This window comes from Phocoena phocoena, chromosome 17 (assembly GCF_963924675.1).
Source record: "Phocoena phocoena chromosome 17, mPhoPho1.1, whole genome shotgun sequence".
Classification (NCBI taxonomy): domain Eukaryota; kingdom Metazoa; phylum Chordata; class Mammalia; order Artiodactyla; family Phocoenidae; genus Phocoena; species Phocoena phocoena.
In genome coordinates, this window is record NC_089235.1 from 48,667,059 (window position 1) to 48,680,293 (window position 13,235).

Below are 13,235 nucleotides of genomic sequence, written 5' to 3' on the forward strand. Positions count from 1 at the left end.
AGGGAGTTTGTCCAAAAACAGTCAACACCAGGGAAGTGACAGTTAAAAACTGAAAGAAACTAGGTTCTAAGTCACATTATGTGAGCTTCTAGTCTCACTCCTAGCAACACGTATCTCTGTAGTTTCAAAGGAAGTTAATTGGTTCACTCTGTGTAAGCCATTCTCAGTTGGGTTTTTCTATTAGTTGCTGTACTTGAAAGCTTCCTAGGTGACAGAATCTGTGATCTAGACCCTAAAGCCTGTGTGTCACTTTTCCATCAGCTGTCAGGATGTTGGTGAACTCGTCTATGGAAATAGATGTCATTTTTATGAAAAGTGAGCATTTTGGGACCCTTATGTATGTTGTATAAGTTCTTTAAAACGTTTAGTTTTACAGAGAAATTTTTTTTTATAATATTCAACTCACCATGAAAAGCATAAGAGACTTAGAAAAATAACTAAAACCTGCTTATAGTTGAAGGCCCAACTACACAGAAGTTGGATTTGAAGGTTGTCCCTTATCTATTTTCTGACAGCAAATATGGCAGGATTGTTTGTTTATTTTAATGTAAGTTTCAATATATGTTAATTATGAATAGAACAAGCCTAGAAAGTGATAAAACCAATTCACACAACTTGTCAAAAGAAATAGTAACAAGCTTCTTCCCTTAAGTGAAGCATGTTAACCTCTTCCGCACCCAGGTTCTAAAGTAATTCATAAGTAGACAAGAGGTATGTGGAACATGATGTATTATCTTTATTACTAATAACCCTCATTCTCTAATTTCAGCCTTATATCTGTGTAAAAGAGGGCTTCCTTACACTGAGCCCCATAATGATACAGACATACGCATCCAGCCACAGACAGCACTGGACCCAGACTATTTTGCCGCCTGCCCTTGTAAGACTTATGGAGAAACGGGGCCCAATGCACGCTTTCTGTGAGCAGCTTATTCCCAAAGAGGGGGGAGAAAGTGCTACTCATGCTCACTTCTTTGTCCCAAACTCAAGCAAGTCATCACACCTCTACCAATCTAGGTCCAACCAGGAGACAGAACACGGTAAATTTAACCAGAATTGTTAAGCTATAATAGAGGGAAATAAATACAACTACCCCTCTGTATCCACGGGTTCTGCACCCCGGATTCAACCAACCGTAAATTGAATGGCAGTAGATTGAATCCTCGGATGCAGAATCCTCCAATGTGGAGCCCCGGGGTACTGAGGGCAGACTGTACTACTCCATTTTATATAAGAGACTTCAGCAATCGCAGGGGACTGGGTGGGCAGGGGGAGCCTTAGGACCAATTCCTTGCTCATGCTGAGGGATGACTGCGTGTTGAGAGCTCTTTTAACAGTACCCTAGGGCAGAGGGAGAGTACCCAAGGAAAGGCAAGCTTGGAAGAGTATCCCCATCTGGCATTCATACCTCTGATGGAATAAAATTTAAAGGCAGGACAAAAAAAATTAAACACGGAATTCTGTTCGGGCCTTCTCCCTCCCTAATGCCCAGTGTGCCTCTGCATTACACATTAAGCAGAGCTCCTCACATCTTCGCGATCTAAAACAGAGAGAGATGATAAGTATTTTAGCTGCTCAAAACTTGAAAGAGATACTCGTTACATATCTTCTCGCTGTAGATCAGAGAGAGAGCGAAGGCGGAGCAGGTCTCGTTTAAATCTGACAGAGGTTCTAGAACTACTTCATCCTATTCTCGGTCAGAACGGTCCCATTATGACGACTCTCATTATAATGGTCGTTACCATAGGAGATCCCCTTATCAAGAGAGGGCACGCTAGTCTCGGCCATATACCAATAACAGGGCAAGACTGATGGATACTGTAAAACTGAGTCCTCTTACTTAGAGATGGAAAAAAGAAGAAAGGATTCTTCAAAATTAGAAGGAGAATCCAAAAGGACTTCAAAAAATGAAGCAATGAAAAGATGTTATTCTCCCACTAATAAACAGGGATTCCGACGCGGGTCATCATATTCCAAGCACCGTAAGAGTGCTTCCCGTTATAAATCTGCCCCTTCAAAACCTGCACCCAAGTCTGATAAATTTAAAAATTCTTTGTTGTACAGAATTGAATGAGGAAATCAAACAGTCTCATTCTTTTAGTTTACAGACTCCTTGTTCTAAAGGTAGTGAATTAAGAGTGATTAGTAAAGTTCCTGAAAGAGAGAAGATTGGGTCTCCATCTCCATCAAATCGATGAAATGATTCACCTACTTCTAAAAAGCTAGATGAATCACCTGTTTTTAAGTCTGAATTTATAGGACATGATAGCCATGATAGTATTAAGGAATTAGACTCTCTATGTAAAGTGAAGAATGATTGATTAAGAAGTTATTGTCCCACAGAATTTAATACAAACGGATCTCCTGGGGCAGAATCTGATTTGGCAACATTTTGCACTTCTAAACGTGACACTGTTTTGATGTCTTCTGATGATAGTGTGACTGGATCAGAGGTATCCCCTTTGGTCAAAACGTGCATGCTTTCATCAAATGGATTTCAAAACATTAATAGATGTAAAGAGAAAGACTTGGATGATACTCGCATGCAGCATAGTAAGTCAGAAAGCACATTTAGAGAAACAGAACCTCCAGTGTCGCCACACCAGGATCAACTCATACCTTTGCCAGTTATGACTATAGATTATTCCAAAACAATAGTTAAAGAACCAGTTGATGTGAGTTTCTTGCTGTAAAACCAAAGATTCAGATATATACTGTACTTCAAACGACAACCGCCCTTCTTTGTGTCATTCCGGAGCTGAAAATGCTGAGCCTTTTGTAACGAAGATTTCTTCAAATAGCTTTATGAATGTGCATTTGAAATCAAAAACAGTTATATGTGATAATGGAAGTCTGACAGATCAGCACTCAAAATTTGCATGTGGAGAATATAAGCAGAGTGTTGGTAGTACTAGTTCAGCTTCTGTGAATCATTTTGATGATTTATATCCACCTACAGGGAGCTCATGTATTGCTTCATCTCTTCAGAGTCTTCCAGCAGGGACAAACGTAGACAGTTTAACTCTCCTGCAATGTGGAGAGAATACATCTCTAGTTTTGGATGCTGTGCTGAAGAGTAAAAGCTCAGAGTTTTTAAAGCATGCAGAGAAAGAAATAATAGAAGTAGCTAGTGGCCTTCCTGATTCAGGAAGAGGATTTGCTTCCTGGGAAAACAGGCATAATAATGGACTATCTGGGAAATGTGTGCAGAGGCTCAAGAAGAAGGGATCTCCATACTGCCCGATAGAAGAGGAAGCCCAGAAATCTCTTCAGATGAAGAAGGTGGAAGACGACATGCACATACTTCTGATGACTCAGAAGTTGTATTTTCTTCTTGTGATTTGAATTTAATCATGGAGGACAGTGATGGTGTAACAGACCACTTTCCCTAACAGGCCAGATAGTAGACTGGGAAAAACAGAGTCAAATTTTTCTTCTTGTGAGATCTCCCGAGTGGATGGTTTCCGTTCATCATCGGAAGAGCTCAGAAATCTAGGGTGGGACTTCTCTCAACAAGAAAAGCCTACTACCACATATCGGCAACCTGACAGCAGCTATGGAGCCTGTGGTGGACACAAGTATCAGCAAAGTGCAGAACAGTATAGTGGGACACGTAATTACTGGCAAGGCAATGGCTACTGGGATCCAAGATCAGCAGGTAGACCGCCTGGAACTGGGGTTGTGTATGATCGAATTCAAGGGCAAGTACCAGATTCCTTAACAGATGACCGTGAAGAGGAGGAGAATTGGGATCAACGTGGAGGATCTCACTTTTCAGGCCAGTCCAATAAATTTTTTCTGCCCCTTCAGAAGGACAAGGGGTCAGTGCAAGAACCTGAAATAAGCAGCAATTCCATTAAGGACGCTTTAGCTGTGAATGAGGAGAAAGATCTTCCGAAAAACTTAGAAAAAAATGATAGGAAAGATAGAGGGCCGCTTAAGAAAAGGAGACAGGAATTGGAGAGTGATTCTGAAAGTGACGGTGAGCTTCGGGACAGAAAGAAAGTTAGAGTGGAGGTAGAGCAGGGAGAGACAGCAGTGCCTCCAGGCTCAGCATTGGTTGGGACTTCGTGTGTCATGGAGGACTTCAGGGACCCGGAGCGGTGGAAGGAGTGTGCCAAACAAGGGAAGATGCCTTCTTACTTTGATCTGATTGAAGAAAATGTTTATTTAACAGAAAGAAGGAAGAATAAATCCCATCGGGATTTTAAGCGAATGCAGTGTGAGTGTACACCTCTCTCTAAAGATGAAAGAGCTCGAGGTGAAATAGCATGTGGGGAAGATTGTCTTAATCGTCTCCTCGTGATGGAATGTTCGTCTCGTTGTCCAAATGGGAATTATTGTTCCAATAGACGGTTTCAAAGAAAACAGCATGCAGATGTGGAAGTCATACTCACAGAAAAGAAAGGCTGGGGCTTGAGAGCTGCTAAAGATCTTCCTTCGAACACCTTTGTCCTGGAATATTGTGGAGAGGTAGTTGATCATAAAGAGTTTAAGGCCCGGGTAAAGGAGTATGCATGAAACAAAAACATCCACTACTATTTCATGGCCCTGAAGAATGATGAGATAATAGAAGCCACTCAGAAAGGAAATTGCTCCCGGTTCATGAATCACAGCTGGGAACCAAACTGTGAGACTCAAAAATGGACTGTGAACGGACAACTGAGAGTTGGGATTTTTACCACCAAACTGGTTCCTTCAGGCTCAGAGTTAACATTTGACTATCAGTTCCAAAGATATGGCAAGGAAGCACAGAGATGTTTCTGTGGGTCGGCTAATTGCCGGGGTTACCTGGGAGGAGAGAACAGAGTCAGCCTCAGAGCAGCAGGAGGGAAAATGAAGAAAGAACGATCTCGGAAGAAGGATTCGGTGGATGGAGAGCTAGAAGCTCTGATGGAGAATGGTGAGGGTCTCTCTGATAAAAACCAGGTGCTCAGCTTATCCTGGCTAATGGCTAGAATTGAAACTTTGGAACAGAAACTTACCTGTCTCAAGCTCATACAGAACACACATTCACAGTCTTGCCTGAAGTCCTTTCTGGAACGTCATGGGCTGCCTTTGTTGTGGATCTGGATGGCAGAACTACGTGATGGCCGGGAAAGTAACCAGAAGCTTCAGGAAGAGATTATAAAGACTTTGGAACATTTACCCATTCCTACCGAAAATATGTTGGAGGAAAGCAAAGCACTTCCTATTATTCAACGTTGGTCTCAAACCAAGACTGCTGTCCCTCAGCTGAGCGAAGGAGATGGGTATTCTAGCGAGAATACATCACGTGCTCACACACCGCTCAACACACCTGATCCTTCCACCAAGCTGAGCATAGAAGCTGACACAGACACCCCCAAGAAGCTAATGTTTCGCAGACTTAAAATTATAAGTGAAAATGGCATGGACAGTGTGATCTCTGATGCTACCAGCGAGCTAGAAGGCAAGGATGGCAAAGAGGACCTTGACCAGTTAGAAAACGTCCCTATAGAAGAAGAGGAACAACAGCTACTCACACAACAGCTGCCTGAATCTAAAGTTGATAGTGACATTGCTGTGGAGGCCATTAAGCTACCCACATCTGAACCAGAGGCTGACACTGAAATAGAGCCTAAAGAGAGCAATGGCACAAAACTAGACGAACCTATTGCTGAGGAAACACCATCCCAAGATGAAGAGGAGGGTGTATCTGATGTGGAGAGTGAGAGGAGCCAGGAACAGCCACATAAAACAGTAGATATAAGTGATTTGGCCACCAAGCTCCTGGACAGTTGGAAAGACCTAAAGGAGGTATATCGAATTCCAAAGAAAAGGCAAACTGAAAAGGAGAGCACAATAACCGAACGAGGAAGGGATGCTGTTGGCTTCAGAGATCAAACAGTTGCCCCAAAGACTCCTAGCAGGTCAAGAGAGAGAGACCCAGACAAACAAACTCAAAATAAAGAGAAAAGAAAATGAAGGGGCTCCCTCTCACCACCACCTTCTGCCTATGAGCGGGGAACAAAAAGGCCAGGTGGCAGATATGATACACCAACTTCTAAAAAGAAAGTATGAATTCAAGATCGCAATCAACTTTCTACAGAGGAGCATCGAAAGTTGTTTGAGCAGGAGGTAGCTCAGCGGGAGGCTCAAAAACAACAGCAGCAGATGCAGAACCTGGGAATGACATCTCCACTGCCCTATGACTCTCTTGGCTACCATGCCCCTCAACACCCCTTTGCTGGCTACCCACCAGGTTACCCCATGCAGGCCTATATGGATCCCAGCAATCCTAGTGCTGGAAAGGTGCTCCTCCCCACACCCAGCACGGATCCTGTGTGTTCTCCTTCTCCTTATGATTATTCTCAGCCCTTGGTTGGGCATTCTACAGAACCTCTTGCTGCCCCTCCACCTGTGCCCGTGGTGCCACATGTGGCAGCCCCTGTGGAAGTTTCCAGTTCACAGTATGTGGCCCAAAGTGATGGTGTGGTACACCAAGACTCCAGGGTCACCGTCCTGCCAGTGCCAGCCCCAGGCCCAGTCCAGGGACAGAATTATGGTGTTTGGGATTCAAACCAACAGTCCGTGAGTGTACAGCAGCAGTACCCTCCTGCACAGTCTCAAGCAACCTTATGTTATCAAGGACAGGCTGCTCCAACTGTCTACGGTGTGACATCACCCTACTCACAGACAACTCCACCAACTGTACAGAGTTGTGCCCAGCCAAGTCTTCAGTACATCCAGGGACAACAGATTTTCACAGCTCACCCACAAGGAGTGGTGGTACAGCCAGCCACAGCCGTGACTACAATAGTTGCACCAGGGGAGCCTCAGCCCTTACAGCCACCTGAAAAGGTTGTGACAAATAACCTCTTGGACTTACCACCCCCATCTCCTCCCAAACCAAAAACCATTGTCTTACCTCCCAACTGGAAGACAGCCCGAGACCCAGAAGGGAAGATTTACTACTACCATGTGATCACAAGGCAGACTCAGTGGGATCCTCTTACTTGGGAAAGCCCAGGAGAGGATGCCAGCCTTGAGCATGAAGCTGAGATGGACCTGGGAACCCCAACATATGATGAAAATCCCATGAAGACCTCAAAAAAGCCTAAGACAGCAGAGGCAGACGCCTCCAGTGAGCTGGCTAAGAAAAGCAAACAAGTATTCAGAAAAGAGATGTCCCAGTTCATCGTCCAGTGCCTGAACCCTTACTGGAAACCTGACTGCAAAGTGGGAAGAATTACCACAACTGAAGATTTCAAACACCTAGCTCGCAAGCTGACTAACGGCGTTATGAATAAGGAGCTGAAGTACTGTAAGGACCCCGAGGACCTGGAGTGCAATGAGGACGTGAAACACAAAACCAAGGAGTACATTAAGAAGTACATGCAGAAGTTTGGGGCTGTTTCCAAACCCAAACGGGACACTGAATCAGAGTGACCTTCAGGGCCAGGGTGGGAGGACGGGCAAGCTGGTAGGAGAGGCTCTGGGGAGAAGAAATCCCGTGGGCCCTCTCTCCCCACCCCACTGTCAGGGCTGTGCTACTGATGACACATCACCCTGGGGAATTCAAACCTGCAGAATGAGCTCACAAAAATGAGCTCCATCTACAACAAGCGGTCCCTGGTTGTGAGCTGTTGGTAGAGGCCATCTGAGGCAAGGGTTTAGGCCCTTGAGACCTTCCCTTCTGAGACCCCGGCCAGGCCTGGCCCCACTCTCAAGGCTGGGTCTCCTCCTTGGCGGTGCTGTCAGCACACAGACTCATGTGCATCCCCACCCACGACCCCTTACCCTGACGATCTGTATTATATTTTAATGTCTATGTGAATATATCGAAAATAATTTGTCTTTCCTGGTTTTTGGCTTTTGTTTTGCTTTTAAGCCTCTGCGTGCTAGGATCACAGAAGATTTTGTAAGGATGGTTTAAGTTCTCCTGCAAGGTTTAATGTGTTATCATGTAAATATTCCAGAGCAGGCTGTCTTGTGGTTTCGGCCAGCCTTGTGCTATGTTGATAAGATTGATTTACTGCTTAAAATCACTTTACTTGGGCTTCCCTGGTGGCGCAGTGGTTGAGAGTCCGCCTGTCTACGCAGGGGACACGGGTTCGTGCCCCGGTCCGGGAAGATCCCACATGCCGCGGAGCGGCTGGGCCTGTGAGCCATGGCCGCTGAGCCTGCGCATCCAGAGCCTGTGCTCCACAACGGGAGAGGCCACAACAGTGAGAGGCCCGTGTACCGCACAAAAAAAAAAAAAAAAAAAAATCACTTTATCCAATTTTTACTGAACTTTTTACGTAAAAAAATAGAATCAATTAAAAAAAAAAAAAGGATAAGTCTATGCCTTCAACTTCTAACAGGTGGAAGAGTTCTCAGTGCTTTCTGAGAATCTGCTTCCCAGGTTATAATACTCAGTTTGGCTCCAACAGAATTCCCTTTTTCTTAACTTGATAGTTAATTGAATTTCGGAGAAGGTGTGGTTGCAGACAACCACTGGCTGGAGAGAAAGTTTGCTGAGTTGCCTGTGCCAGAACTGGTTTAGGGTCATCTGATAAACAGGAAACAATCACCTAGGAAACAGGCAAGCCAAGGCATGTAAGCAGGTTGCTGAGGAAGCTGGGATGTTTCTGTGGGTGCCAAGCCAGAGCAGACATTGCCCACCTTGGAAAGGTCTCAGGAATAGCCCTACAGCGGGCAGGAAAGTCAGGCCTGGTCATGCTTGGGAGTGTGCGTGGTGAGGGCTGTGGGTTGCTACAGCATGAAGCCAGAAGCACGCGGTGTGCCTCTTAAGACCACAGCAAGGTGATCACCAAGGCTCCTGGGCTGGGTCTACAAGGTAGTCAAAGGACTGAGCACTCTGGGTGTGTAACTGGAGAATGAATTTGGAGCTGGGAAGCAATAAGTTCATAAGCAGCTCAGTCGACCCCTTTGACTTCTCAGCTTTCATATGCACCATTCACCATTTCAACGCCTGCCCAGCAAAGAAACTACATTTTAGCAAGAAACAGCTAACCCTCTGATAAGTGAAGTTCTTGCCCTTCCCCCAGGTAAAACACAAACCCCCAACGGTCACTGAATCCATTGCTGCCTATATTAATTAGGCCTCAATTTCAGTCTTAGGTCCCACTAAAGACTACATTGTAAAGTTAACCTCCACCTAGTGTTATATAAAATTAAAATGGGAAGGAGAAGTTAGAATAAACACATACATATAACAGAAAATATGCAAAGCTACCAGTCCTGGTTTCTGTAGTTATTCACGAGGTCAGAGTTGATGTCTATAGCTTCCACCTTCACCCACTTATTCCCTGTTTTCCTTGCCCACAGCCAGAACCCACAGCTCCATCCAGATTCTTTACTGGTAGAATGATTCAATCCTTCCCCTCTGAATGGTCTGAATCCTCAATTGTCCTGCCTTTTTCCAGTTCCTGTAGCTTTCCATTGATCTTTACTGTTGGCATGGAAGTATTGAAGGGAACCTCAGAAAATCTCCTGGGTTCCAGAGAAAATCCTCCTTGCTTCCATTAAAAAGGCAACCAATTTCCTGCGGTAACTGAGATAACACCAGTAGATTAACCTCTTTCACCTGTTGGTTCAGTGGTATAAGGAGCGTAAGATGGCCAGGGGGCAGTCTGTGGTAGGCAGAATTCTCAGATGGATCCCACAATTCCTGCACCTTGGGGCAAACACCAGTGTAATATCCTTTGAGCACTGTAGGGACCTGTAAATACCATTGGATGTCAACTTCATGATTATACAACAATATGGCAAAAGGAATTTTGCAGATGAAATTAGGGTCCCTAATCAGCTGACTATAATTCAATGGGAGATTATCCTGGGTGGGTCCAACCTATCTAATCAGGCAAGTCTTTTAAAAGCAAAAGTTCTATTCTCCAGGATAGATCACAGGCTAGGCCACAAGACAAGTCGCAGTAAATTGAAGATTAAAATCATATGTTGGGCTGCACCCCACAGGCCCGCAAGGCTTGTAGTTGCCAGCCTCAAGACTGAAGAAAGAGCCTAGAGACAGCAACACAGACATCAGTGACTTATCGGACGAGGGATCTTACACACCTGAAGCAAGGTCCTGGAGCAACACCTCACAGTTTGTGGCAGACAGCAAGCAGGACATGGCAGCAGTCTTTGCTACCCGGGGGAGGAGGAGGCTACCATTTATAGGGGGAATTAACGGTCAGGTTGGCTCATAAATCACCAGAGAGACCAGCAGCTGGGGCAGGAAGCAAGCACATAGGCAGTTACTAATTAAGCCCTATAATTAAGAAGATTGGATAGTCATGTGAGTGAAGCAGGTGCTGGCTGAACAGGGGATATAGAGAGCAAGAGGACAGTCATCTTGAATGGCGTGGTCAAACACTCCACCCTTACATACCCTGTATGACCTCTATAATCTTGGCCCATACTTCTGCTATATCCCCGAGGACAGGTAGGTAGAAGTGCAACTGCAACCAAATACCACAAATGCAGTAGAGACAGTCCAACAGGTGGGCAAGCTTTGGAGCCAGGAGCTCATCAAGTCAATTTTTCCTGGACTCTCAGAGGTTGACAGTAGCATTTTGCTATAGAGCCAGCAATCAAACTCACTTCTCAGTGAGGCCACCATTGTCACCCAGTCCACACACAGATTCCCTTCACTCAGAGTAGGACAAGCTGCAAGATGACTAACAGGCACAATATAGGGAAGATCATGACCATTAAGCAAAATACAAGCAGTAACGTCATTCTGAGGTAATGCCGCCCCTGTCTACTCATTTTGTCCTGGCCTGCAATACCATACCACCTGCCCACCCTCAGTCTCCATAGCCAGTGCCGGATACTGGAGAGGTGGTGTAACAGTACACAGGGTTAGTATAATGGTGCCTTTCTACAGTAGAGGCCTGGATTAATTACCTTAGTAATCTGAGGTGGGGCTGGGTAGAAGACAGGTGAAATCTGTAAATCCCTTTCTGATCCTATTCCCCAATGGGACAGCAAACCCAAACCACTGAGAACTTACCTGCCAGTACTAAGGGCTATTTATAATATGTTCGCCTGGGGATAGATCCTGTGAAGGGCAAAACTGAGTTGCTGTCCTGACCTGTAGTTGGCAACAGTCCTTCAGTGGTCAACAGTTGAACTCGAACAGTGTTGACTAGTTACCTCCGGGTTAACGTGGCCTCGGCACTGGGATAACTGCTCCTGGGATGTGTCCACATATTAAGAGTGAGTTTCTCACCTCAACTGTTGTTTAAGTAGTCTCTTCATAGGCCAGTAGCAGTGGGGTTGTAAGGCAGGTGGAAATGTCCCTGTACGTCCTTTGTATCGGCCCATTCCTGAACTTCATGGCCAATAAAGTAGATTCCTTAGTCACTATTGATGTCCATGGGGATCGTATATGTTGCATACAAATGAATAGTGGTTTTTTGCATGCTCAAAGAATCGGGTAGGTTTTTTTGTAATGTCTCCCACCTGTTGTAATGTATCATAGACTGCATATAGCTGTTGTTCCATCACACTCTATCATTGCTCTGCCCCCTTCCATAGTTGGGACCAAAAGCCCAAGGGCACTCTTATTATTTTGCTGTTGCCACAGACCTCAACTAAACACTCCCGGGTAACGGGCCATGTTAATTCACAAGTCTGTCTCTGAATTCATATCCCTAAAGCCTGTGTCTCTAATTGTTTAGGGGTGGTAGGTCAGGGGTATGCTTGTATTTTGTAGATAATCCAGGTCCTTGAGTTTTGTCTCTATTCACCAGCCACCCCTGTGCAGTCAGATGAATGAGGAGCACTGGGCTGCTACTTTTAAACTGGGAAAAGACTGAGGTTAACAGGATATCATCAACATAATGGAAGAAAAAGACGTCTCTCATGGTACACAGCTACCACAAGGCCCCACATGCTAGTAGACGGCCTCCTCCCGATCACCTCCACAACTGTTTCCCGTCCTTATGTCCTGACATCTAAGCTCCCAGGAGTTTTCTCACCCAGAGACAGCAACAGAGACATTAGGGATTTATTGGACAAGAGAAACTTACACATGAAGCCAGGTCCTGGAGTGACACCTCACTGTGCGTGGCAGACGGCAGGCAGGACATGGCAGCAGCCTTCACCACTCCGGGGAGAAGGCGGCTACCATTTATAGGGTGAATTGATGCCAGATTAGCTCGTCAATTACCAGGGAAACCAGCAGCTGGGGCAGGGGGCAAGTAGGTAGGTAGTTACTAATTAAGCCCTATGATTAAGAGGATTAGAGAGTCATGTGAGTAAAGCAGGGACTGGTTGATGAGGGGAGGTACAGAGAGCAAGAGAACAGCCATCTTGAGGGCCTGACCATACATCATAGCAAGCATCTTTTCTGACCACAGTGCTATGAGACTAGAAATCAACTACAAGGAAAAAACTACCCAAAACACAAACACGTGGAAGCTAAACAATATGCTACTAAACAACCAATCGGCCATTGAAGACATCAAAGAGGAAATAAGAAAATACCTGGAGACAAATGAAAATGAAAACACAATCCAAAATCTATGGAATGCAGCAAAAGCTGTTCTAAGAGAGAGTTTTATAGTGATACAAGTCTACCTCAGAAAGCAATCTAACCTTACATCTAAAGGAACAACAAACAATACCCAAAGTTAGTTAAGGAAAGATATCAAGACCAGAGCAGAAATAAATGAAATAGTGACTAAAAAAAAAAAATAGAAAAGGTCAATGAAATTAAGACCTGGTTCTTTGAAAAGATAAACAAAATCGATAAACCTTTAGCCAGACTCATCAAGAAAAAAGAGAAGGCCCCCCCAAATAAAATCATAAACAAAAAGGGACAGTTACAACAAACACTACAGAAGTACAAAGGATCATAAGAGATTACAATGAACAACTATATATCAATAAAGTGGACAAACTAGAAGAGGACAAATTCCAATAAAGGTACAATCTCCTGACTGAATCAGGAAGAAGTAGAAAATATGAACTGATGAATGACCAGGAATGAAATTGAGTCTGTAGTAAAAAATCTCCCAACAAAGAAAAAATCCCAGACCAGATGGCTTCACAGGTGAATTCTACCAAACATTTAAAGAACAGTTAACATCTACCCTTCTTAAACTAGTTCAAAAAATTGCAGAGGAAGGAACTCTTCCAAACTTATTCTACGAGGCCAGCATCACCCTGATACCAACACTAGACAAACAGAACACAAGAAAACAAAATTACGGCCAATATCACTAATGAACACAGATGCAAAAATCCTCAACAAAATATTA

General features: G+C 44.5%; 1 pseudogene; it reads left to right on the forward strand.

Annotated features, from left to right (window-relative positions):
- Positions 1 to 1,539: 1,539 nt before the first annotated feature.
- On the forward strand, positions 1,540 to 7,410 carry LOC136137102 (histone-lysine N-methyltransferase SETD2 pseudogene; annotated as a pseudogene).
- Positions 7,411 to 13,235: the final 5,825 nt, after the last annotated feature.